At 33.0% G+C, this 25,047-nt stretch overlaps 2 long non-coding RNA genes across 8 annotated transcripts in view; one reads left to right on the top strand and one right to left on the bottom strand.

Annotated features, from left to right (window-relative positions):
* Positions 1-25,047, top strand: part of LOC139780835 (uncharacterized) — a 63,432-nt gene that overhangs the window by 19,700 nt on the left and 18,685 nt on the right. The window lies entirely within an intron of this gene.
* On the bottom strand, positions 6,833-7,684 carry LOC139780834 (uncharacterized). Its single transcript, XR_011720344.1, has 2 exons — positions 7,149-7,684; positions 6,833-7,048 (listed from the first exon to the last, which is right to left on the bottom strand). It is a non-coding gene; the product is annotated as an uncharacterized lncRNA (long non-coding RNA).

The raw sequence follows: 25,047 nt of genomic DNA, 5'->3' as shown, positions 1-25,047 counted from the left end.
CAGGGTCATTGATGTATGTTACTATTTAATTTCTTATAAAAATATTCAAACGTCTGAGTGGTAAAATATATCAGCGCGTTAGCATTTATACTAATTTATAATAAAAATGATATATTATTGCCGTAAAATTTTATTCTACATCTATTTTAATTATATCTCTCAGTGCTTCTATATAATTTTTACTTTTACTTTAATTTTATTAATTTAATTCACTATCTTTATTTCAAACTAACTTTTGAATTCTACCTCTCGAATGTAATAACAAACTACATAAAAAAACGAGAAAAAACGAATATACCTCAGAGATTTTTTTTTAAATTGCTTCTATACCTACATCTACAAGCTGCTAAATAGGATAACTCCGGTATTTACGCCGCGCGAGGATTTACGCCGCAGAAGTCAGAAAAAATAGAAGGAATAGAGATACTTGCTCGCAACCACACTGTTATGTGTCTTTATGCCATATTAGTATTGTGTTGTAATTTCAGTTTTTTACTGTTAATATTAACGAAACCGTGTGAGTTGAATCGATTTCTCACCGTAGTAAGTAGCGCAATCATGTATTACGACCTACGTAAAATGATTACTGTAGGGAATGTAAAAGGTTTAATGGTTATTTCATGATACATAAGTGTAGAGGAATAGTAAAGGATGGAATATACAGCAAAATTCAAGTGCATAGCTCTTGTATTCTTTGTTTAGCTTGATATCTTGTATATCCCACCTGTTTAGGATATACGGCATTTTTAGCGTGCGGGATTTATGCCATAGTACAGACACTCCGTAAAAATCAAAATCTCCTGTGTGTTCTTTTTCCTTCTTTTTTTGGATCGTATAACAATAAATTTTAATGCATCTATCGTTCTTCTATTTTCTTTTTAAAATCTTTCAGTTTTATAATTTGTTTATCATTTTTACACCTTAATAAACTTTTTACATACATTTTATAACTTATTATGACATTTTATTGCCTTATTTATAAACATTATTTGTAATTTTTTATAAGGCGTATATATTTTACCCTGTCATATATCTCACCCTTATAGGATATATGGCAAAAATGCAAGGATTTCTAAAAGTTTTTTTTTATTAAATACAAAGAATGAATATTTCATATTTCTATTTTTTTTATAGTAGTAGACAGTATAAAGTTTTTATTGGTATAATTCATTTGCCTTAAACATAGTAAATAGTACTCGATAAATTAAGTTTTCCTTAGCTGCGGCGTATATACCGGTGTTACCTTAACACTTTTCAAAAACAACGACAAGTTCGTACGAGTTCTTTTTTGCAAAAGCAACCTGCTATCATATACTTAATATCTTATAATATTCATGTTTATTAGTCGCATTTATTATTCGCGTATTCAAAATGTTTAATTAATCGAGACGTATTTCGTGTATCGAATGACGAATGACAGGGAAATTAGTCTCGCGTTAACATATAATTTATAAGCCGTAATATCGTGCATATATATATAGGTACCAGTCATGAGGTACTTTATTAGTTGCGCCTAATTGCGTTTTACGAGCGTTCGAAGTTGCCTGTGCAACGTTGCGTTTCGTTTTACACAGTTACGGGTCACGCCAAACGAACACGCTTTGCGTGTATATGCAAGAAAAAAGGAAACGCGGCTATTTTTGCGAGCGAACGGGAGATACGAAAAACTAGACGAGGAAATTTCTCTTATCGATTTATTCCACCGATTCATCATGCGCGGCGCATGCAAAAGAGTTCGCGCGCGCCGTTTTACATCTTATCGTACCTCATATGATAATGCCCACGCTAGCTGTTATATGTGATAAATGTAAAATAATTTTTCAGAATACCGCTGTCCTGAAAATGCATTGTTTTAAAAAGCGGAGAATAATGTGTCTGGTGCCGTAATGCGCGTTCAATACCAATGAATCAATGTTTAATATTAAACGTGCATCATGAAAAAAGATTGGTTTGAAAAGATATACGCGATAATATATAAATATATATTTCATCAAATTGATTCTTTTAATCGTATTATATTTCCCCAAGAAGCTTACAAATTGAACAATCCAGAAGCATGAAACATGTAAGAAAAAGTTATAAAATATGTATATATTTTATATATACATATGTGTTATTATTGGAAGATCAGTATATCAATGTTTACTTTTCTTATACAGAAAAAAATATTATATAATATCATTTATAATATTATATGTATTTTAATATAAAAATTATATTCCTCTTTTCCAAGATTTTGTTGTAAAGCTATTGAATGCGAGCTTACAATTATTCTCGTGTAATAAAAGCACAAGATTCACGTAAAAACTTTTTACAAGCAAGCTGATTGTCAGTTAAAATTAAATAGAGCGGAGAATTATTTAAGAAGCTATAGCGGCTTCAGTGTTTCACGTAATTCAATTTCTCACCTATCACGAACAGTACGCAAAATTTTACGCCCGGTGAGATCTCAGAGGGAAGATTTAAGGGGAGCCCGGCTTTTCATTCACGTTGCGCGTCGACCCACTTTGCTCGAATTTACTGCCGATTGCCGTCGGCTGGGAGAAAGGTAAGCACTCTGTTCTGTTACGGTCGTGTCTATAGCGAAGGGAATTCAGGTAGTATAGATTAAGACAAACTCTGTCTGAAGGAAATTCTTCTATTTCGCTTGACTATCCTCGGATAAGATGCCTTTATCTTACGGCTTTAGACTTTTTTTCGCCCCTCAAGAACCCAGTCGTTCTTTTATAAAAGAAACTGAAACTTTCAGAACGTGAACGGTCCGTGTTCTTTAGCGCGATAATACATAATACATAATACATAATACATAACTAAAGGTGATAATGGATAGTAAACATTGACTGTCCGCCGTTTACAGAAATTATGCAAAAGCTAGACGTATCGAGCCGTCTATTGAAAAAAATTCTAAAGGTCAGATGTGTACAATAATATGATGAGTCATGCAAAACAAATTTCCTAATCTACAAGAGAATTTTTATATAATTTAATATATCCTTCATCCTGTCTAATAAATTAATATATCCTGTCTATTTATTAAATTTATATTTTAATATAAAGAATATATTAAATAATAAAATAAATTGTGGTTAAGAATTAGATTAATCGTATGCATTTATATGATTAGATTGATTTTTAAATCACACTTATACCTACACACATATAGCAAAAGTATCCGTACAGGGGAGATATCTTTTTAAAAAACCTTATATATAGAAAGTAAAGATTATTTAGCAATTTATTAAATGAGAGTAAATGCGACCAACTATAGTAAAATCACGATTAAAATTCGTGAAACCGCAGTTTAATAAAAAATTGAAAAATACTAGAATAGAATAATTTTCTCAGGTGATAATAAATTTAATACCTTCGGGTCTGATGGAAGTGTATAGTGTGGCAAAGAAAAAATACGGAACTTGACCCAAAAAATCGCATACCCACATGGTTAAATACAATCGTAGTCCATGCTGCTGCGCTCATACACTTCCAAATAAACACGGCGTCACCACCGTGTTTGTTTGGAGGTGTATGAGCGCAGTAGGCGTCGGCAATTTACATGTTATTGATAGCATAACAGACCATAAAATGTAGTTTAAAATAGAAATTTTTTGAAAAAAATCTTTATGTTAGTACACAAAAATTAGGAATTTGCGATAATTATATTTTCCAACATGGCAATAATTTTAAACGTATAACTTACAATACAAAGTAATGGCTTTTGTATAATGTATTAAAACACAATTGAAGGGTACAGGAGAAAAACGATATCAATATCCATCCGGAGTAATTTTGAGAAAAACACAATTTTAAGTTTCAGGACATCAGATATCTGAGGAAGTTATTGAAAAAATTAGTACAAAATTTAGTGAATAATGGAAAGCAGCTTTAGTGTTTACATTGTATGTATGACTCTGATGATTCTTCTCCACATCGGTTTTCCCTTGTATCCTTCAATTGTATACACCTCCGCAATCACCGGATTTCAATTCTATTGAATGTTTTTGAAGCATTCTTGGAGATACTACTAGAAAGAAGCAAATTTCCAATCGAGAAGACTTAAAAACCATTCTTCAAGAAGAATGGAAATCTACTTCATCAACCGTCACGCAAAACCTAGTGCAATCAATGCACTAGGTATGCGTCGAAGACTATGAATTATGATTAGTGCCAACGATTATCCTACAAAATATTAATCGTTTTATTATTAAATTATTAAAATATTATGTTATATAAATTTAAAAAAGTATACGCGAATACCTTTATGCACTAAAATAATATAATTTTGTATTTTTAATTATTATTAGGATAATATATGTTTTATGACATTTTTGTTTAAATGATTTTAAAAAATTTACTATCTATTATGTTTATTATTAACAATTAAATTGCTAATTAATATTTATTTTCTATAAATAAGATTTTTTTCATAAAAATTTCCTCTGTATAAATACTTTTTAGACTCACTGTACATCTTTACAGATACACATCTTTAAAAAAACACATTTTTAAAAGAAACTAAATATTGCAAATCTATCTATATATAAAATAGAATGTCTGTATGTATGTATGTATGTATGTATGTTCTTTATACACTCTTGAACTATTCGACCGAATTTTTACCAAAAGTATATAAAATAGGGGTAGAATTTCCCGGGGAGTGTTATAGAGTGTATAGTTTTTCGTTACCGATCTTTTTGGGAATCGGTATCGGAAATTTTTCCAATTTTTCGGGAAATAATTGACCGAATTTTAAAGAATTGTATATAAAACAGGGGTAGAATTTCCTGGGGAGTGCCATAAAGTGTATAATTTTTTGTTACCGATCTTTTAGGAAACCGGTACCCAAATTTTTTTCTATTTTTCGGGAAATAATTGACTGAATCTTAAAGAATTGTATATAAAACAGGAGTAGAATTTCCCGGGGAGTGCCATAAAGTGTATAATATTTCGTTATCGATCTTTTTGGAAACCGGTATCAGAAATTTTTCCAATTTTTTTGGAAATAATTGATCGAGTAGAAAAAGATTGGTTACGACATGTTTAATCCATGAACACTCCTTATGTTTGTCCACAATAAGGATATTGAAACATAAATCTAAATGAAGTCGTTTTAAGAAAAACGACTCCCGGGCGAAGCCCGGGTAACCAGCTAGTGTGTTTATAAATGTAGAAATTTCCATCATAGATAATTTATGTGGAAAATACACGAGAAAGTAACTTCCCTATAAGCACGTAATATTATTTAATATTAAATAATATTCTAGGCGTAATCTTAGAACATTAAATACAATATTCTAGTAATATTAATAGATGGTTATATGTCCGCTCCTGATAATATTATATGAATCTATATATATAAAAATGAATGTATGTATGTATGTATGTATGTCCTTTATACACTCTTGAACTATTCGACCGAATTTTTACCAAAAGTATATGAAATAGGGGTAGAATTTCCCGGGGAGTGTTATAGAGTGTATAGTTTTTCGTTACCGATTTCCTGGAAACCGGTTTTTTTAATTTTTCTAATTTTTTGAGAAATAATTGACCGAATCTCAAAGAATTATAGATCAAATTTCTACCAAAAGTATATGAAATAGGGGTAGAATTTTCCGGGGAGTGCCACTATGTGTATAGTTTTTTGTTACCGATTTTCTGGAAACCGGTTTTTCCAATTCTTCTAATTTTTCGGGAAATAATTGACCGAATCTCAAAGAATTATAGATTAAACAGAAGTAGAATTTTCCGGGGAGTGCTATAAAGTGTATAATTTTTCGTTACCGATCTTTTTGGAAGCCGGTACCAAAATTTTTTCAATTTTTCGGGAATTAATTGACCGAATCTTAAAGAATTGTATATGAAGTAGGGGTAGAATTTCCCGGGAAGTGCTATAAAGTGTACTATTTTTGTTATTAATCTTTTTGGAAACCGGTTTTTATAATTTTTCCAATTTTTTGGGAAATAATTGATTGAATTTCAAAGAATTATACATGAAGTAGGGGTAGAGGGAGAGAGAGAGGGAGAGAGAGAGAGGGAGAGAGAGAGAGGGAGAGAGAGAGAGGGAGAGAGAGAGAGAGAGAGAGAGAGAGGGAGAGAGAGAGAGAGAGAGAGAGAGAGAGAGGGAGAGAGAGAGGAGAGAGGAGAGGGAGAGGGAGAGAGAGAGGGAGAGAGAGAGAGGGAGAGAGAGAGAGAGGAGAGAGAGAGAGAGAGAGAGAGAGAGAGAGAGAGAGAGAGAGAGAGAGAGAGAGAGAGAGAGAGAGAGAGAGAGAGAGAGAGAGAGAGAGAGAGAGAGAGAGAGAGAGAGAGAGAGAGAGAGAGAGAGAGAGAGAGAGAGAGAGAGAGAGAGAGAGAGAGAGAGAGAGAGACTATTTGTGTGTCTTATTACATATGTTCTCCGGGGCGAAGCCCGGGTAATCAGCTAGTATTATATAAAATAATATTATTTAATGTTATAAAAATATTTTAAATTTCGGAAATAAACTATCAAATAAATAAACTATTTTTAATTTAATAATTAAAAAATTTATAAATATTTAATGAATAATAGTTCTAAAATTAATGTTACGAATGGTTATAAATATTGTCTATTAATCAGTGTGCGAGGGATATGTGAGAACATGAAAAAATTATAAATTTTATTATTTTTATTAAATAAAATCTTTGTTTATAATTTTGTATAAATATTTTAATATTATAATAATATCCAAGGAATGTTATATGAACGTTAATTTGTTGACTAGAATAATATTCTAAGAATTTTTTTATAATATTCCACTGATATTAAAATGATATAGGGGAGACCGGGGCTAAACAGTCCGTTTTTTTTCGGTGCCAATTTTTAACAACAAAATAAATAATTGTAGTTAAAAGTGGTATACCACTGTAAAGAGTGAACCTTTAGCTACAAAATTTATATAGGAAATTTTTGTCTACGTCGCTTTGTTTAACCGGTATAGAGCAAAAACGACAACGGTGGAAAAATTGAAATCTCAAAAATGCCGGGGTATAACAGTCTGCACTGCATTTTCAATACATATACGTACATCTAATCCTAAAAAATAATAGGATACATTTTAATAATTGTTTTTTAAGAGAAAAATATAAAAATTTATATAAAATTTTTATGCGAAACATTATTAAAAAATAGTTACGAGGGTTCCTCTTTCCGCAGAAGTCACTCGCCCGACTTGTTTCACTCCTCGACGTCCGATGACTCTATTCGGTGTCTGAACGGTTGTAATTCCCGTCTCATCCATATTTCATATGTAGTGAGCCCGAAATTCCCTTGGAAATGCACCCGGACTGCTTACTGACCGATTAGCCCCAAACACAAGTTTCAGGTTTGATCGCCCACGAAATATTAGACATCAACGATAATGAAAAAACTACACTGGATTCGTGTTCAGCATGCATTACTCTTTATAATCACGTACCTCGAGATTTGGGGAGCAAATATTATTGCAGATATTACAAAGTTTCCACGCGCAGAAAATGTAACTTTCACCTTCCGAAAACACGTTTGCCCTCGTAAAAATCATAACACGGCAGGTAACCTGCTGAAACTCCGTTGGTCACATGGGTACTATAAGCAGCGTTTACAATGTTAATAGCGAGTTCGCACAATATACAGGTTCCGAGATATTTGATTAGACGTATTTACCCCGTAGACGTTTTAGCCCCGGTCTCCCCTACTAAAGGATATTATGTGAAGTAAACATATAACATCAATAGAATAATCCTATGATATTAGAAAATATTATATAATATTCTCGGAATATTATAATAATATTATTTTAATTTTTAATAATATTAATACAACATTCTAGGAATATTGTGTGCTTATAGGGTTGTGATTCTAACATAACAATGCTTCTCTAATTAACTTTAAATATAATGAATTATTACTTATTTTATTCTGCATAATTATTATGTCTGTAATGATGTGTTTTGACCTTTTCAAAAAGTGTCTTTACACGTGTGTCGCATAATCTCCCTTCGATAGGAAGGCAAAGTCTTGTGCAATGCCCATTACACGATACAGATTATATTCATTCCGATAATAGGGGTGGTATATTCGATTTCATCCCCATGCGTATTTGCATGTGCATCTATATACATGACGTATATATACATAACGTCATACGCATACGAACAGTGCATCTCTATGAATCTCTAAATGCGTTTTATTTGCGTAACGACATAACGATATGATAACTCATCAGTATTATCTCTTTTTAAAAACATTTTTCGTAAAATGGTTTATCTCTAAATTTTTATGGTATTTCGTAAAACATAATAATTATTTCAATTTGTTTATCTATTAATACATCGCAAAAAGAAATTAGCAATGTAATATCGATCAATCGTTTTGCATCAGTAACGTTATCTTTCTGTAGCAGTTATAATCAAGCATTATGCTGAATGCTTTTAAGGCTCCTGGGTATTTGCCACAGCCATGTTGGATCATGACGTCAGAGGCGAGAAATGACATGCTGAGAATTGCGTGCTATTTTTAAATTAAAAAATATTTGGATGAAAAAAACATTTTAGATCACTTTAAGACACATAAAATGTTTCGAAAACTATCCTTTTCCCTTGACAGTTAATAAACAATTGTAAAGTGAATGTGATACAAAGCCTAGTCATGCGCCTGCGTACAAGCCTGCATGATTAGGCTTCGTATAACATTCATTTTATTAACTGTCAAGGGAAAAGGATAGTTTTTGGAACATTTTATAAGTCTACTACAGGGATTTGAAGTGTTTTTTCATCCAAATATTTTTTTATTTGAAAATGGTACGCAAGAATTCTCAGCGTGTCATTACTTGACGTCACGTTTTAACATGGCCGCGGCGAGAATCCAGGATCTTTAATTAAAAGAAATCACGTTTCATTGTGCAGAGAATAAAAGAAATATTTAATAAAAATACGTGACGCCTGCGATTAGCGTGAAAAATTCATTATATATATATTTATACTTATACAATATTCTTAGCGATTATATGCAGAGGATTAAGTCATAGTTCATGTGTTCTAACTTTATTCAATTTAATTGACTTTCTCATTTAACCTTTAGATATTATTTATACATGTTTCATTATAACTGCTACAGAAAGATAACGTTACTGATGCAAAACGATCGATATTATAACTAAATGTCTAACAGCTGTCTGGACAGCTTTTAAAATTAAATTGAAAAATTTTAAATGGCAGACCGAATTATAATTAAAATATATTTATAATCAACACCCTTAAATTTTTAATTATAAACTTTTTTGTTATAAAATTATTATTTAATTATTATTTAAATAAAAATGACTTAAATTACATTTATAACACACAAATAGAGACTAGTAATAGTATAATTTACATTTTATATAATTTTATTATATGTTAAAATAATAAATAAACAAAATTTTTATACTACTTATATACTAATGCTTAATATGTATACTAATTAAGCAGTACTAAATTATACTTAATATCAAAGTATCAAATTATAATAAAAGCATATATTATATTAAATTATAATAAAAACAAATAAAGCAAAGTGACAAATTAAATCAAAGGTAATAAATATATACATATAATCTTTTGCTTTCTCATAGAGGAAGCTTTGTTTTCATGAAAAAATTTTTTTTTCAGTTTTCTTTGCTAATGTGTTTAGAATGTTCTCTAAAAGGTCGAAAAATCACATTTTTACCAAATGTCCGTGTGTGTGTGCGTGCGTGCGTGCGTGCGTGCGTGCGTGCGTGCGTGCGTGCGTGCGTGCGTGCGTGCGTGCGTGTGTACGGATTTGATGTCCGTGGTTGCTCTAACTTCCGTAAATTTTGAGATATCGGGCTCAATTTTTTTTTAATGTAGAGTATCATTAAAGGAAGGTTAGTATTGAATTTGGCGATAATCGGTAAAGGAGTTCATTTTTTATAAAATTTTAAATTTTTTAAAAAATGTCTGTGGCAGCTCTAACTTCCGCAAATTTTTAGATATCAGGTTATTTCTAATTTTATTATATTTTTCAGTCTTTTCTACCCCTATTTCATATATAATTCTTTAAGATTTGGTTGATTAGATCCAGCTTTATACGCGATCAAAAATCCATATGCGAAGTTTATATATAGACCACGTATAATAGCTTGAACTCCCAAAGTCAACATCGATTTTACGTTGCGTCAATTGTAAAACCCCACTTGTGCTACTAAGCTGACCCTTTTTCAATTCATAAAAAGGTTAAATTTAAAATTTAAAAAAATGTTTAAATTAGAAACTTGCACATTGCTTCCTCATTATTACAGGTCGCTACCATTGCTCCTATTTTATTTCGCTCATATAAAGCTTCCTCTATGAGGAAGCCAAATTAATAAATACTAATAATTATGCATCAAATAAAATACAAGCTTCCTCATAGAGGAAGCTTTATGAGCGAAATAAAATAGGAGCAATGGTAGAGATCTGTAATGATGAGGAAGCAATGTGCAAGTTTCTAATTTGCACACTTTTTTATTTTTGTCTTTATTATAATGTTTCGCAATCACAGGTGCGATAATAAAGTTTCATCATTTACGTTGCGTTTTTCTTATTTGGAAAGGTAAGGTCGTCATTTCGCGATTTCCGTTAACTCATTATGCATTAATGGAACATGAGCACGTTGTAAAATGAGGCGTGGCTAACTCAACGCGTGCGCTCATGATTCTCCAGAGAATCTTGTGATTATTATCGCTCCCGTATCCCTCTACCCTTGCGCATCACGTATTCATGTCTAAAAAAAGAACTCAGCGACGGCTCTGTTTTGTCGCAAACGCGGTTGCTAGCCAACAAGCTAATCATCATACGGAATCAATAATTCCGTAGCGGTTGCATGGTTTTTGACGACACTGCACATACTGCAATCCCCCTCCCCCCCTCGAACTTTGCGGGGAAAGTAAAGTCCATTATTATAAATTAATTGGAGACATATTTCGATATGCTTTTGTATCGACAATGAATCTTTCAGTGTCGTCAACAGAGATTAGAAATTTATTTCCATATTAAAGACTATCTCTTCCTAACTGACGGAGAGAAATAGACACTTAGATTATGATAAAGGCGAAAAAACTCCAATTTTCAAGGATTCTTCAGAGAATTTTGCTATAAAGAGGCACTTTCTTCACTTTGACCTATAATAAAGTTACCCTGATTTGCTCCTTTCTCCTGCCTCTCCTTCTGCATCTTTGCCGTCCCGTTTCACAGCGGAGATACTTCAAAAATGTAGTAGTGTAAAGTGTATAAAGTTTACCACGTGTGTTCACAAAGGGCAGAGGGTGCGATCCTCCTCAAGACGAAGAGTGAGAATATATCTTCTTTGCTTCTTTTAATTAAGCGCGGCTTCTTCCGCGTCTCGACTGGAATATCGTTTTGCTCGCGTCTATGTTTAACGGACGATTTCTCTTCGGTCCATTACGAAATAGCATAATTGTGATTATTCCGCACGCGTACCGTTTTTAATAATACGCGATGGCCGACGGGGCGGGGGGATGTAAATTACATTCAGGTCGGAAAGCCATCGCGTGCGGCAACATTAACACACTCAGACACCCACGCTTATTAAACACGGGATACCATACTGTCCGGTCTGTATCAATTATTAATGAAAACCTGCTTGGCGAATATATGGAAATGGAGAATTTTCTTAGCGCAAGCTGAATAACATAGAGAAACTTTATTAATTCATTCCTTAATTGAGTTATAAACCGTTGTATTTTAATCAAATGATGTCCCTTTCACAGGTTTCTTATTCTTACAATTAATAATATCTATGTATTGGCGATAAAGTCGGAAGTTAGAATCTCTTTAGTGTTTATTAAATTTGATTTTAAAATAACGCTTTTCGCAATTGCCTGTAATTGCTAGATTTAAGAAATTTTTTTTCCAGAATTTTTTTTGCGTTTAGTATTATTGAATGATTTCATGGTATTTTATATTCATGCGTCTTGCGTTTAGTTTTGTTAGATAATTTTGTAATATCTTATGTTCATGCCTCTCTATATTTTATGTTTATTACTGATAGCCACTGACAATTGCTTATATTTGTTGATATCGATTTTAGGTAAGGGAAAATATACAGAACGAATAGGAAAAGGGATCCGAATTACATTATGATGGTGAGACTTGGGCTTATTTTTTCTAATTATTATATAGTCTTTGATTGAACATGGAGTGTATCATTATAATTACGGACAGAGAATAAAAAATAAGATTTACATAAGTTTCATTCAAATCTTATTACTAAAATGTAAATCTGGATAACAAAATGCATAACCGATAACATATCTAGCTCTCTTTTTATACCACCCACCAACAAGTCTCACTGTCGAGTCAAGTATTTTTATGAGAAAATAGGTCACCGCTAGCATTACGCTTTTGTGCAAAATTTTGAACAAGCTACACTTTCGCTACAGTACAATGTTATCATGCTTCTCTTCCGAGCTTCTCTCGAATCAATTCTCGATCAATGATTATCATCACAAAAGAATATCTCGTGCCTGGTAATAATATGTGGATTTTTATAGCACAATTGTATAGAATTAATAAATGTAAATGTCCTTTTTGAAAACAAAAAATAATTTTTGTAAAATTTATTTACAAAAATATGCATAAATTATTTTTTAAGTCAATTTTGCTAATTTTTTATAGAAATTTAAATATTAAAAAATTTGTAGTAGTAGAACTCAACTACTTCTATATGCCACATAGACATTTCAATACTTTTTCCGTGTATATAGAAGTATATCTTTCAGTTTTTCGTGAATAAAATAAGCTTTATCAAGCATGAGAAGTCGATGTGAAAGAATGCCCGTGCAATTTTTCTCTAAGAAAGAATCTGTTGAAGTCATTCCACTAGATACTCCTCTAGAGACACTTCTCGCCGAGGCACTAGAGCACCTCGTTCCAGACATTATTCTCTTCACCTCAGACGTCAAAATACGTTTTTGAGATACTTAAATATTCTATCAAATTATATCATATAAAATTTTGCTATTTACGTCATGATTACGTATAATAAAAAACAATAAAAACAATATCACATGTTCGAAACCCAACTATTGATTGCATTTATACATAATATTAAAATTTCTCTTTTTAATGCTATGGTAAGACTAGTAAAATATCTTCAAAAAATTTTTTAATTTACATAAAGTCAACTTTCTTTTCTAAAAATATTGAGGTAGAATAAAATCAAGGTTGAAATTTTTAGTCGAAAGCAAATAAAGATAACGTATACAATCTATACTTTCAAAAATTTTATTTTTTAATCAATATTAAAAGAGAATGAGAAAGAGAAAGAGAGGAGCCAATAAAAGTGATGCGGGTGTTGTTGCATATTACATACAATATTCCGTGGGGTTTTAGGAACAAAGATTGAATTTTTTAAACGCAATTGTTCTTTTTATTGGCTCCTTTCATTATCGATTGAATACTTGAATACTTGAGAGCACTTATAATCCCAATTTTTAATAATTCACTTTCTTATTAATTCAGTTTGAACTTATTAGATTCAAAACTTAAATAACATTTATATTTATATTGTAAACGCACTTTCTAGTTTTATTTCTAATTTTTCCAAAAATAGTACGTAATTAGAATTAAATCAATTTCAAATTTTTATCAGATTTTATCGACGGTAAAAATACGATCATAAATTAATCTTAGATTGTTTGTTTATTATATATAAGAAGATAATTTATATATATATATATATATATATATATATATATATAAAGAGTTTGTCTTTAAAATTATATTATATATGTTATTCTTATTAAAATGTTGTTATTGTGTTATCGTTGCAACTAATATATAAATTAATTATGTACGCAAAATTATAAACTTGGTCATTTTTACAAAATTTTGAAAACGTTACTGTTAAGAGCAGCATTGTTGTAAACATAAAGACAATGTCTGTCTTGCACTGGATTGCAGATGTCATGAATATTAAATCCATTATTGGATCTTACCATGCATACGATGTATAAAATGCGTTTTAATATGCATACTCTTTCAACTACGAAGTTGACGAATAGCAATGCATATGATAACGTGTTATGCTTATATGCAAATCACTGATACATGTATGCTCGATACAAGTTATTGATTGGTGTCATCATCGCAGTTTACTACAGTTTTGCGCACAACAGTATCGTGGTTCTTCTGCAAAAATATTTTGCGAAAGTATATTATCTATTATGAAAATATCGAAATTCTACTTACTATAAAAAAAACAGTCAATTAAGATTAACAAAACAATTTGAGTATTTGTAATAATCAAAGAATTAAGCAACAGTCGTGGATTACTTATTCAAAAATCATTGACTCGACAATAAGAATAAAATTGTTGAATACATTGTCGTTCAATTCTAATTTTCCTTAGAATAGAAGATACATTTACAAAAGATTCTTTTCACTTTATTACAATTCTTGGAATAGTGTTTTTAACTTAATAAATTTACGTAGTGCATTCGATGCTTCTGTCAATGCGATTTCATAGATCGATTTCTCAATCGATTTTTTAATGTAAATAATCCGCCCATCGATTACGCAATATTATCGTATTTTCTATTACCTCCTACTTACAGCGGATTAATCCGATCCCGGCAATATCCTGACATAGCACTGGATGATACCTAATATCCTAGATACCGAACCGTTGCCAATCGATCATTGCCTACATGCAAATGTCAGTGACAGAAATAGATTCAACATCGGAATAGTTCAGAAATATTACTTAGTAATGAGCTCCGTTTTCCCTGTCAAATTAACAATTAATAATCCCATTGCGGATAATTCATACGTAATGTATAATGAATAATACCGTTGACTCGACATGATGGTGATACATCGACGTACAAAATATATTTCCCCCAATCGATCTGTTATTCTACTGTCAGATCGTTGGTCAAAAGCTTGAAACTGATATTTTTCTAGGAAATAGATTGCTTAACTTCTGTGAAGTTAACATCTCCTTCGGAGAATTTCAATGTAATTGATAGAGTTCTGGCATTTCCTCAAAGGGTTCTTGATTAGAGTTATTTTAAAAGTTCAAGAATTTAAATAATATGTATAAATTAAGGACTTAAAAATATAAATACGAATATAAGAGTAATTTCTCTCTTAGAACTGAAGCTATTTTAAGTTTCGCAAAACTGTCAGATTTTCGAGAAAAATTTTTACACTCCATATCTACGTTCGCACTCTCATCAATATCCACATCTCTATATAATTTCTAATACGTTAAAAAAAAATTCACTCTCGGTGGATGAAACTCTGACAATTTTTTTACTCTTGGGTGGAAATTTTCCCAATTTCGGCGAGCGTAAAAGTTTTACGCGGAAGCAAGACAATTTCATCAAAGTTTCAAGAAGCCTCTTGAGAGTTCTAACGAACACTCGAGGCGATGAAATCAAGGGAAAGAGTAAAAATCTTCTTTATCAATTGTATCGAAATTCTAGAGACGGAGTGCTAACTTTAAAGATTGCAATCGATAGCGTGCATTCAAAATCAACGTTCAAAATTAACAAAGAAACTTTTATACGCAAGACGATTGTTTAGTTCTCATCTATTTTAAATAACATAGGAAAATGGGACTTGCTTTTGGTCCTTTGCGCCTCAATTATCCGCGCTCGTTCTCGAGCTTGTACAGCGGGCTACACAAGAGATACTCGCTATACGGCTACACTCGCGCATCGTTATACGAGAGTGCACACGAGCTTTTTGCGGTATGACTCGCTTCCTCCGAGGTTCCGTCGTTTTACCGGAACACAAAGTGCCTTGTTACCGTCGCGGGAGAAGGTGGTTTTCACGCTCAAAAGCACGAGCAACACACATCTTGTTCGCCGAGTGAGCCCCGCCGAAAGCAACGAGGGCTAGGATTATCCTTTACGGCTGTCCGCGCTTTTGCTTATTAAAAATATCGCGACGGGATTATCTCTCTTTGGCACGGAATGATAATTAGGCTAATGAGACCAGGGAGCAAATCGCGCGACAGCGGTCCACTTTCTGTCGCGATTAACGCGACGATGTTATAAGTCCGTTATAAATAGACCTCGTTACAATCCGATACAATCTTGACGAGCATACGCGGTAAACAGTCCTTGATCCTTGACGGTCTTATAAAAATTTCTCCCGCGAGAGGAAATTAATTAATATTAAACCCACGTTTGTATTGGTAAAATCGAGAAGGACACTCCTATCTGGAAAATCCGATAATCCGCTTTGAACCGCTTAGTAGCTTGCTATTTATAACAAGGATTTGCTACTCTCATTTAGAATATTCAACCATCACATTTGCATTTAATACTAACGAGGAAATAGTAAAAGTTGTTTTCTCTTTGATTCGAAACTCAGGATATTGCAAAGTTACGTAAAATCGTAGAACCGAAATCGTAAAATGTATATATCTTTGAATTGCTTTTAACCGTAGAAATGTGTATCTCTTTGAATTGCTTTCAACTGAAAATTAGTAGAAAACACTTTGTACGTGCTCTTCTTTCCAACTATATGATATATTATATAGAGAGACGTTTGAAACAGTACTACGCGATAAATATTACACGTTTGAGGTTAACATAAATATGTGTGTGTGTGTGTGTGTGTGTGTGTGTGTGTGTGTGTGTGTGTGTGTGTGTGTGTGTGTGTGTGTGTGTGTGTGTGTGGTGTGTGTGTGTGTGTGTGTGTGTGTGTGTGTGTGTGTGTGTGTGTGTGTGTGTGTGTGTGTGTGTGTGTGTGTGTGTCAATATTATGTGAAATTTATTTTATTAAATCATGAGGCTATGCTAAGGCAACATTTTTATCGCTTATTATTTAAGTGAAATTTTAATTAACGGAACAATGCCTTTTAAATGAATCTTCTTCCCTCTCTTTTCGAAACCCGAGGTGCAAGTAGCCTTCTTTCCTCTTTCCGTAGACCATGTCTGTATGCCCTTTGATAATTACATTCGGCAAAAAACCTCGGCTTCCATCGCGGAAAATCCAATAGTCTTTTTCATGACGTCCAATTCTACGAATCAATTCCACGCCGGTACGTCTACACAGAGAAATGCAGACTGAATCGACCAGTCAATCAATTTCTACAGAGAGTGTATAGAGACCTGTCGATTCGTTCATTGTGCTTCACACGCGTGCATACTAATTCTGCTATAATTACCATTGAAACCTGGACAATCACGTCGTATTAATCCCACGCTGTGGTGCGATTCTCGGCGGAAACTTAATCTTATTTCAAGCTTATATAAAGCAAGCCTGAGCCCTTAAGCATCTTGTGCAACTGCAAAGCAATTTGTAGAATTAGATGGTAATAATCGAATGCACGTACATCCAGTAATGTAATGTTCCGAGAGACCAGCTACTTGTGCAATAAAAGCCATGCAGTTTCCATAGTGACACATTTAGTCACACGCAATTTTTGCGAAAGCGCAAAATTAATCACAGTGAGATGGCGAAGAAATAGAATATTCTTTAAATCTCATAGAGTGGTTTACTAATATATTACAGTGCCACTAATATATTACAGTGATTACGATAGTCACTCCAAAAGAGAGGATAGTCATTCTAATTTGAGAAAATGCGGGCACTCATAAGGTAGGAGTGAATTTGTCACTCAAATTTTTAGAGCGGTTACTCTACCAGAGTGATACGATCTTACTCTACCTCTAAAACTCTAAAGCTATAGTAAATCACGATTCACTAAAGATCGACTAATAAATGACTCTAACAGAGTGAAATTTGCCAATTAAAATTGTACAGTGACATAATTCACTCCTATGCACTCGAAAGAGTTTCCTTTCACTCAAATAGAGTACGATTTTATTCCAACTTACAGACCGCAATTTTACTCTTTTTTATAGCGGCGAATCGCTCGAAGTGCACAGGCTCAATGTTTCACTTTTCGTTACACTTGCATTTTATTCGTTTTAAGTGATATTTTACTTTTCGATTTTTAGAGAGTATGATAAATAAAATAGTGAAATTTTATTCTTTCCGAATTTTCCAGAAAGACCAAAAATGTCGAGCTAAAAAAATTATGTTGCTGCACATTTTTGATTTACAAATCTTGGTTTCTATGCGTTTATAGATCATATTCATTTATCAGCTGGTCTCTCTGAAATACTTAAAAGACTTTTATAAATCTGCAGCTATACTTGTGCAATAAAAGCTGATTTCAAATAGATTTTATTACACATAACGGCACTTTTAGTCACACAAAGTTGCAAAATTGATTACAGTGAGATGGCAAAGAAATAGAATATGATAAATAAATATGATCCTCTTAAATGCATAGATTATTTTGTATATACATATATGTATGTATGTACGATATCTTTTCTTGCCGCGCGCTTGTCATACTTCTCTTGATGGTATATTCTCATAGTTGTTGCAACAACGCCGTGGTATATAGCAAATGCTACTACTTCTCGTAAATTCAAGAGCGGAAAGCGCTTCTGGGCACCCATATGTTAACATGCGACGTCCGAGAGAAGCTGGTCGGAATTCGTTCGTATCCCGGCGAGAGTCGGGACGTGTCATCGCCTAGGCGACGCGACGGAACAGCAAGCTGTCGGTGTACTCGACATTTACGTCCAGTTGGAGAAACAGTGTCGCCAGTGCTCCTGCGTAACAGGGACACGCTTTACACGTCGCTTAGATGCTCCACAGAAAACGAAAGTCGGTCATTTAAGGGGTGTCAGGATGCGGGAGAAGTTCGTGATAGCGTTGAAAAGTTGACTCTTTGCTCATCTCTGTGATCTTTTATGCATCTGGGTATGTTGTAATAATTTATCGTCCCATTTCCGTTCTATTATATATACAGGATATCTCGTTAACAGATTTAAAAAGGATTCTTCTCTTAACGGGGATTCCTTAACGAATTGCCGTTTATTGCGCACACAGCCCTTTTATATTCAGTATTATAGTACATAGTTAAATTGATAATTAAATCTGCACAGTTCTGATGAACAGGATTAAAACATACTCAACTTTAAGGATGAATCTTTTATTATTTAGCTGCATTCAAAGCCTAATTTACCGTCCATATTCAATTGCTTATAACTTAAAAGCACCATTGTCGTTTTAATATCTTAAGTTAGTCATACTCGGGTATAAAATATAGATTGTTGGACTACTCTCTAAATCTGAATCAGTGAATAGTCACTGATACCAGTGTAAAGTATGCTACTTTTCATGAATCAGTGACGTACTTTACACTGATATCAGTGACTATTCACTGATTCACAGTACTATTCACTGATTCAGATTTGATAGAGAGTATGGAAATTCTGTAAACATTTGTATTTTTCAATTTAACACCAAATATCTTACAATTAGCCATTAAAATAAAAATTCTATTAAGATTTATTTTCTGTGAGAATTGTGTACCTTTTTTTATATAGTTTAACTTTCATTAATTTATTATTCAAAAGTATTACGACATAAAAGTCACCTAATTAATACTCTTTTATACAATCAATCAATATTAAACAAGCCGTTTACAGTCGAGCCCGGATCTCAGTGTAGCCTAACAATATTTTGTATACTACACATATATATTTTTTCCAACTTTAATAAACTGCGCGCCGACTAACGTATCAGACTTACAACATAGCTTCCATTGGAGTAATAAAAATCCCTTCCCTCTCTAATTAAATCAATTCGATCTAACTTTTGACGCTAAGCATCTAAATAATCGTAAAGAATTTATTGCAAAAAATATTACCTCAGCCAGAGTTCAAACCTGGAATGCTCTTTATGTTTAACTTTCATTCTTTTCTGCTGAAAAAAAGAGTAAACTGAATACCATAACGATAATATTACTCTGTATATAAAGTAAGTAACATGAAGCAAATTATAAAAGCTGATAAATATTGGCATGAATTAATCGATTGATCGAATAAAATTGTTATTGAAATAGGAACGATGAATTATAGTGATATCTGGATTTAATAAATTATTTTTGGCAAGTATTTTGGTTTTACGGAATAACGGAATATGCAGCGAAATTTTGCGAAGATACATAACTTTTATTTTATGATAAAAGAAGATTGAGGAGTTAACAAAACGAACGAAATTGGAGGAAGATCATATAATTATATAACGGCAAGAACAATGCACGGAAAAAGGACGACCTTACTCTTGACTTCCAACGTGAAACTCGAGAATTTCTAATTGCTTCTCAGAAGTTTTTACTATATAGAATTCCCCTCCGAGCGTTATCCGGCCGGTAGAAGCATCTCTTCGAATGGTTTTCCCATTGGACTTCGAGATGCTTAAGGTTTCTCTGAACTTTCTCTTTCGTGAATTGCAAGAACGAGCCAATGTTAAAAGCGAAATAGGATCTGTTAAAGTTTTCATTTGCTGGCCTGGTTTTATCTATCAGTGTAAATAATATAGAGAAAGGATGGGTAACATAGGCCGATTTCTACCTAAAAAGTGTAACATAAGTTACATATGTGTAATATTTTGTTTTTTGGGTCGTTGAATACGATAATAGCATTTTTATCAGCGTAAACTCGTGAGAAAGTGGTTAAAATTCGCCTTAAAGGGGTCAAAATAAATTACTTTTAATAGTATAATAATTCGGTTAGTGATCAATTTTGTTTTAATTATTTAATTTATTACTTTTTTTAACTAAAAACTAAAGAAATACTTCAAAATGAAACACTTTAGAAATGTATAACTTACGTTACACTTTTTAGGCAGAAATCGGTCTATTTATTATCCATTCTTTCTCTATTTTTCCCTCTCTTCTTGTCTCAACACAATATAATAATAGATTCTAAAGAGACGTGAGATATTGCCACGTATGCTTCGACTTCGAATGCAACGTATATTTAATCTATATAAGTGCGGGGTGTTAACAGCGTCCTTATTCTCTGTTGCGAGGTCACTGTGGGCGAGCACTGCATTCAGTTTGCGTCACCGCAAACCTTCGCAGCCGTGATTGCCGACGGCAGGAGTAAAATCGAGGAATGGCGCGACCGCGAATCTTCACGCAGATAAATTAAACGCGTGTAAATTATTTTCGTGCTTTATTATGTCTCACTTGTAACTACGGTCATTTATCTACCCTTTAATCCGACTTCTGAACTAATGTAAAAAGAAAAAAAAATCTCATTTTTAGTAAGATAAAATTCTTTAAATTTTCCGTATTTCTTTTTATCTGTGGATCTCAAAATTCTTTGTAATTCCACAATGGTAAAAATTCCTGTCTTTTTTTGCTGTCTATAATTAAAATACCTAATATTAGCAATGATATTTTCATTGAAAAAACGATTAGTTCGAAATGTGCACAAGTCAAAATATGTTTTTGCGCTAAAAATATTTTCTTTACACAAAAATCTTACGGTACAACTCTGTTACCAGAAAAAGCAACGTTAAAAATTTTGAAGCAATTTTTACTTAGAAAAGCCTTATTTTAACTTACTCATATCGTCGAAAGTTTTACCATGTTAATCCACCGACTGATAAATCCGATTTTCATCCTCGGTCATAAAATTCGCCCTTCTCAGACTCTCGTTTACTCTTACCACCAATCGTCCTTTTTATTGTGCGAACGAACGCTCGTAAAAAGTAACAACCGAATACGTCGCGAAGTCCGACACATGCAATTACGACGCCGTCACGCACGTAAGGGCGATCGATCAATCTTTGGTCGAGTGGTGGACGGGAGTATACAATTGGCAATCATGTCACACCGATAGCCCCTCAATTCGGTATCAGATATTATAAAGGACGACGTATATCAAAGATCGGCTTGATACTGTATTGAATCGTGGATCGTCACCATCATTAACTGGAACTGGGTTGGGAAAAGAAAACTCGATTTTAGCACTCTTTTCTGCAGCAGATCAGTATCCATAGGAGTGAATTATGTTACTCTATAACAATTTTGATTGCAGGAAAATTTCATTCTGTTAGAGTCATTTATCAGTCGGTCTTTAGTGAATCGCGATTTATAGCTTTAGAGATTGTATCACTTCGGTAGAGTAGCCGCTCTAAAAATTTGAGTGAAAAACAATCCTCTCTTTTGGAGTGACTGTCACAATCACTCTAATATATTAGTGGCAAAACCACTCTGAGATTTAGAAAGCTTACATAATAAAATTGATAATAAATTATATACGATTTCTCTCGGTTCGAAATTTTATCTGTTATAGGTATTGTAGGGTGTCATATCTCTTTCGTTATTAATTTTGCAACTGTACGTGTAAAATATATGCAACATGTTATTCAATTGAGACAAGCGTACGTATAGGAATCAACGTGATTATTGAGCAAATTAATAAAATAATAAGCAATTAATAAGATTTCTTTCGATTATGATTAGACAATTAAATATTTCCAGATATATTTTTATATGGATATTTATTCTGCTTTGATATACTATAAATGTGTGATTACTTTCTAGATATTTTCTGACATCCAGTATATAAAGCTCGCCAGGAAATAGCTATTTGTTTATCGTGATTGATGGAATCAATCCCGTGTGGCGTAATTCAGGGAAATCGAACTTCGAACGAAATAACGCGAAAATATCGGGGAAAAGAGCAGATGGCGAGAACTTTCTGTCATTGATAAATTAAATCAAGGGGCAAGAGGGCACTCCCTCTCTCTCTCTCTCTCTCTCTCTCTCTCTCTCTCTCTCTCTCTCTCTCTCTCTCTCTCTCTCTCTCTCTCTCTCTCTCTCTCTCTCTCTCTCTCTCTCTCTCTCTCTCTCTCTCTCTCTCTCTCTCTCTCTCTCTCTCTCTCTCTCTCTCTCTCTCTCTCTCTCTCTCTCTCTCTCTTTCTTCCTTGTTCCCTTATAGCTCTCTCGCAAATTAAGGTATTTGCATTCGTCTTACGAGGTAACTGCTTTAGAGTTCACCCTTTTTCCTTAATCTCGCAAGATTCGTGTAGATTTATTAGAATGCGCGACGTAATAGACGATTCGTCTCGAGTGGAATTTATCCAGTCGGTTGATTTACTATCTTGTACCGAGAAAGCGAATTACTAAATGACGAGCACATAGGGCGGGTTCGTCTGCAAAACAAGGGCGCGCATTAAATGCCGCGCGAATGAATATTAATCGCATCCTCGGCGTTTAATCGCCATCCTTCTTCGCTCGCATTATTTTCCAAGTTAACGCGCACGTTTAATGCGCCTCGTTTACTGCCGTGGAAGAAGAACGTTAATGTTCCGAAACATTTATAACGGCGCTACCGCACAATGAACATACTTTTTGAAATGGGTATACTTTCTCGAAGTTCGTTTCGTATATAAGAAATATTATACATATATAAGTTTTATCTTTCCCTCTCTTTTTAACTTGCATTCTTTCCCGTTACGTTATTGAGGAAACAAAGCGGAGTTTTAATATTATCATGTGTGTGTTAAAATCTTTACAAATTAATATGCTCTTTTTAGAGATGTACGAATCAAGGATTTTTGATGTCAAATCGAATTTTATTTCCTCTTTTGAATGTGAATCGAAGCGAATCGAATGATTTCGAATCGAATCGTTGGAATATAATTTTCAATTAGCAATATAATTATTATTAAGTAGAATTTTAACATGTGGATAATAGGAGAATATTTTAATGTGAAAGAATAATATTAATTCTTTTGCCCTGGCAGACCACGCGCCGTTACTTTCGGACATAACGCAGTCTCAACCAAAGCTAGAACGATACAATCACACAATTAAATTGATATCAATTTAATTATATTAAAATATACTTTCGGAGTTTCCGGACGGTTTTCCGAAAAAATATTATTCGGACAAGCAAGATCCAGTCCTGACCGATTACGGTGTTTTCCCTTTGTTTGATTGTATATCTTACACGGTCGTATAATCTCATACTTATAGTTTATTTTATTATCAATACTTTATTATTATCAATATTTTATTATTTTATTATCAAAATTTTATTATCATAGCTTACTATTTTTTACGCAATACTTTTACTTATAATTTAATAGGTTCGCAGGGCATGTAAAAAATTAGAAATAAACTTTTTAACTGCTATTTAGCCGCTCAGTGAGCGGTTGTAATACTGAATGCACCTATTAACATGACCGTACTTTTGCTTATTAACGGGAAATATGATTTTATAAAATTGACAGTACATATGATTTGTATTCGAACCATCTAAATTCTAAATTTTTGAATAATTTGGATTCGAATCATAGAAATTCGAATTCGAATAGTTCGCGCATCTCTAGCTCTTTTATTCTTTATGACAAGTCAAGTTGGACAAGTCAAGTTGGACCTTGTTGAAAGCTCCACTTGTAATCAAGCCCGTGGCTGTGCTGGATTTCGCACGACGTCAAAAATACTTATCCCAAAATACTTTCACGCTATCGTACAAGCACGCGCGTGGAATGAATAATCACCGTCGATCGTAACTGTCACAAACGATGAAGCGGGACATATATTGTATTTATAAATACATATACGCAATTGATTTTACGAGAATTTAAGTTGCTTTGAGGCGGATATACGAACAATGGATTCCAAAGGAGGCGCATACGTATGATATGTCTATATAGCGAGAATGGGGGTGTCATGAAAGTGAATCGTACGCCGACATTTCATTTCACGATTCTTGGGATTCCGAGTTCCGATATCTCGTTTACACGAGCATTTCTACCATTTTCAGCGCTGACAGAAATAAAAGAAGTACACCGATAAAAATTACGATCGTAAATAATGTCAACAGGGTAAAATATATATCGATAATAGTTATCGATGATGCGGATCAATTTAAGCAATGACTCTTTGAGAAGTTGTTTTTTCGTTTTCAGTATATTACATAAATAGACAAAATATTGTCATCCAAGATCTCTATAAGGAAAATGTTACATTCATGATATATGTTCCTAGAATATGCAAGACGTATATTTATAAGACTTAGCCATATTCTCTAAATCTCATAGAGTGGTTTCGCCACTAATATAGAGTGATTGCGATAGTCACTCGAAAAAAGAGGATTGTCAATCTAATTTGAGTAAATGTGGGCACTCATAAGATAGGAGTGAATTTTT

Source organism: Temnothorax nylanderi, unplaced genomic scaffold (genome assembly GCF_030848795.1).
Source record: "Temnothorax nylanderi isolate EJ_2023f unplaced genomic scaffold, tnyl_v1.0 TNYL_tig0300_pilon, whole genome shotgun sequence".
NCBI classification, from domain to species: Eukaryota; Metazoa; Arthropoda; class Insecta; order Hymenoptera; family Formicidae; genus Temnothorax; species Temnothorax nylanderi.
This window is presented reverse-complemented; position numbering and strand designations above follow the sequence as displayed.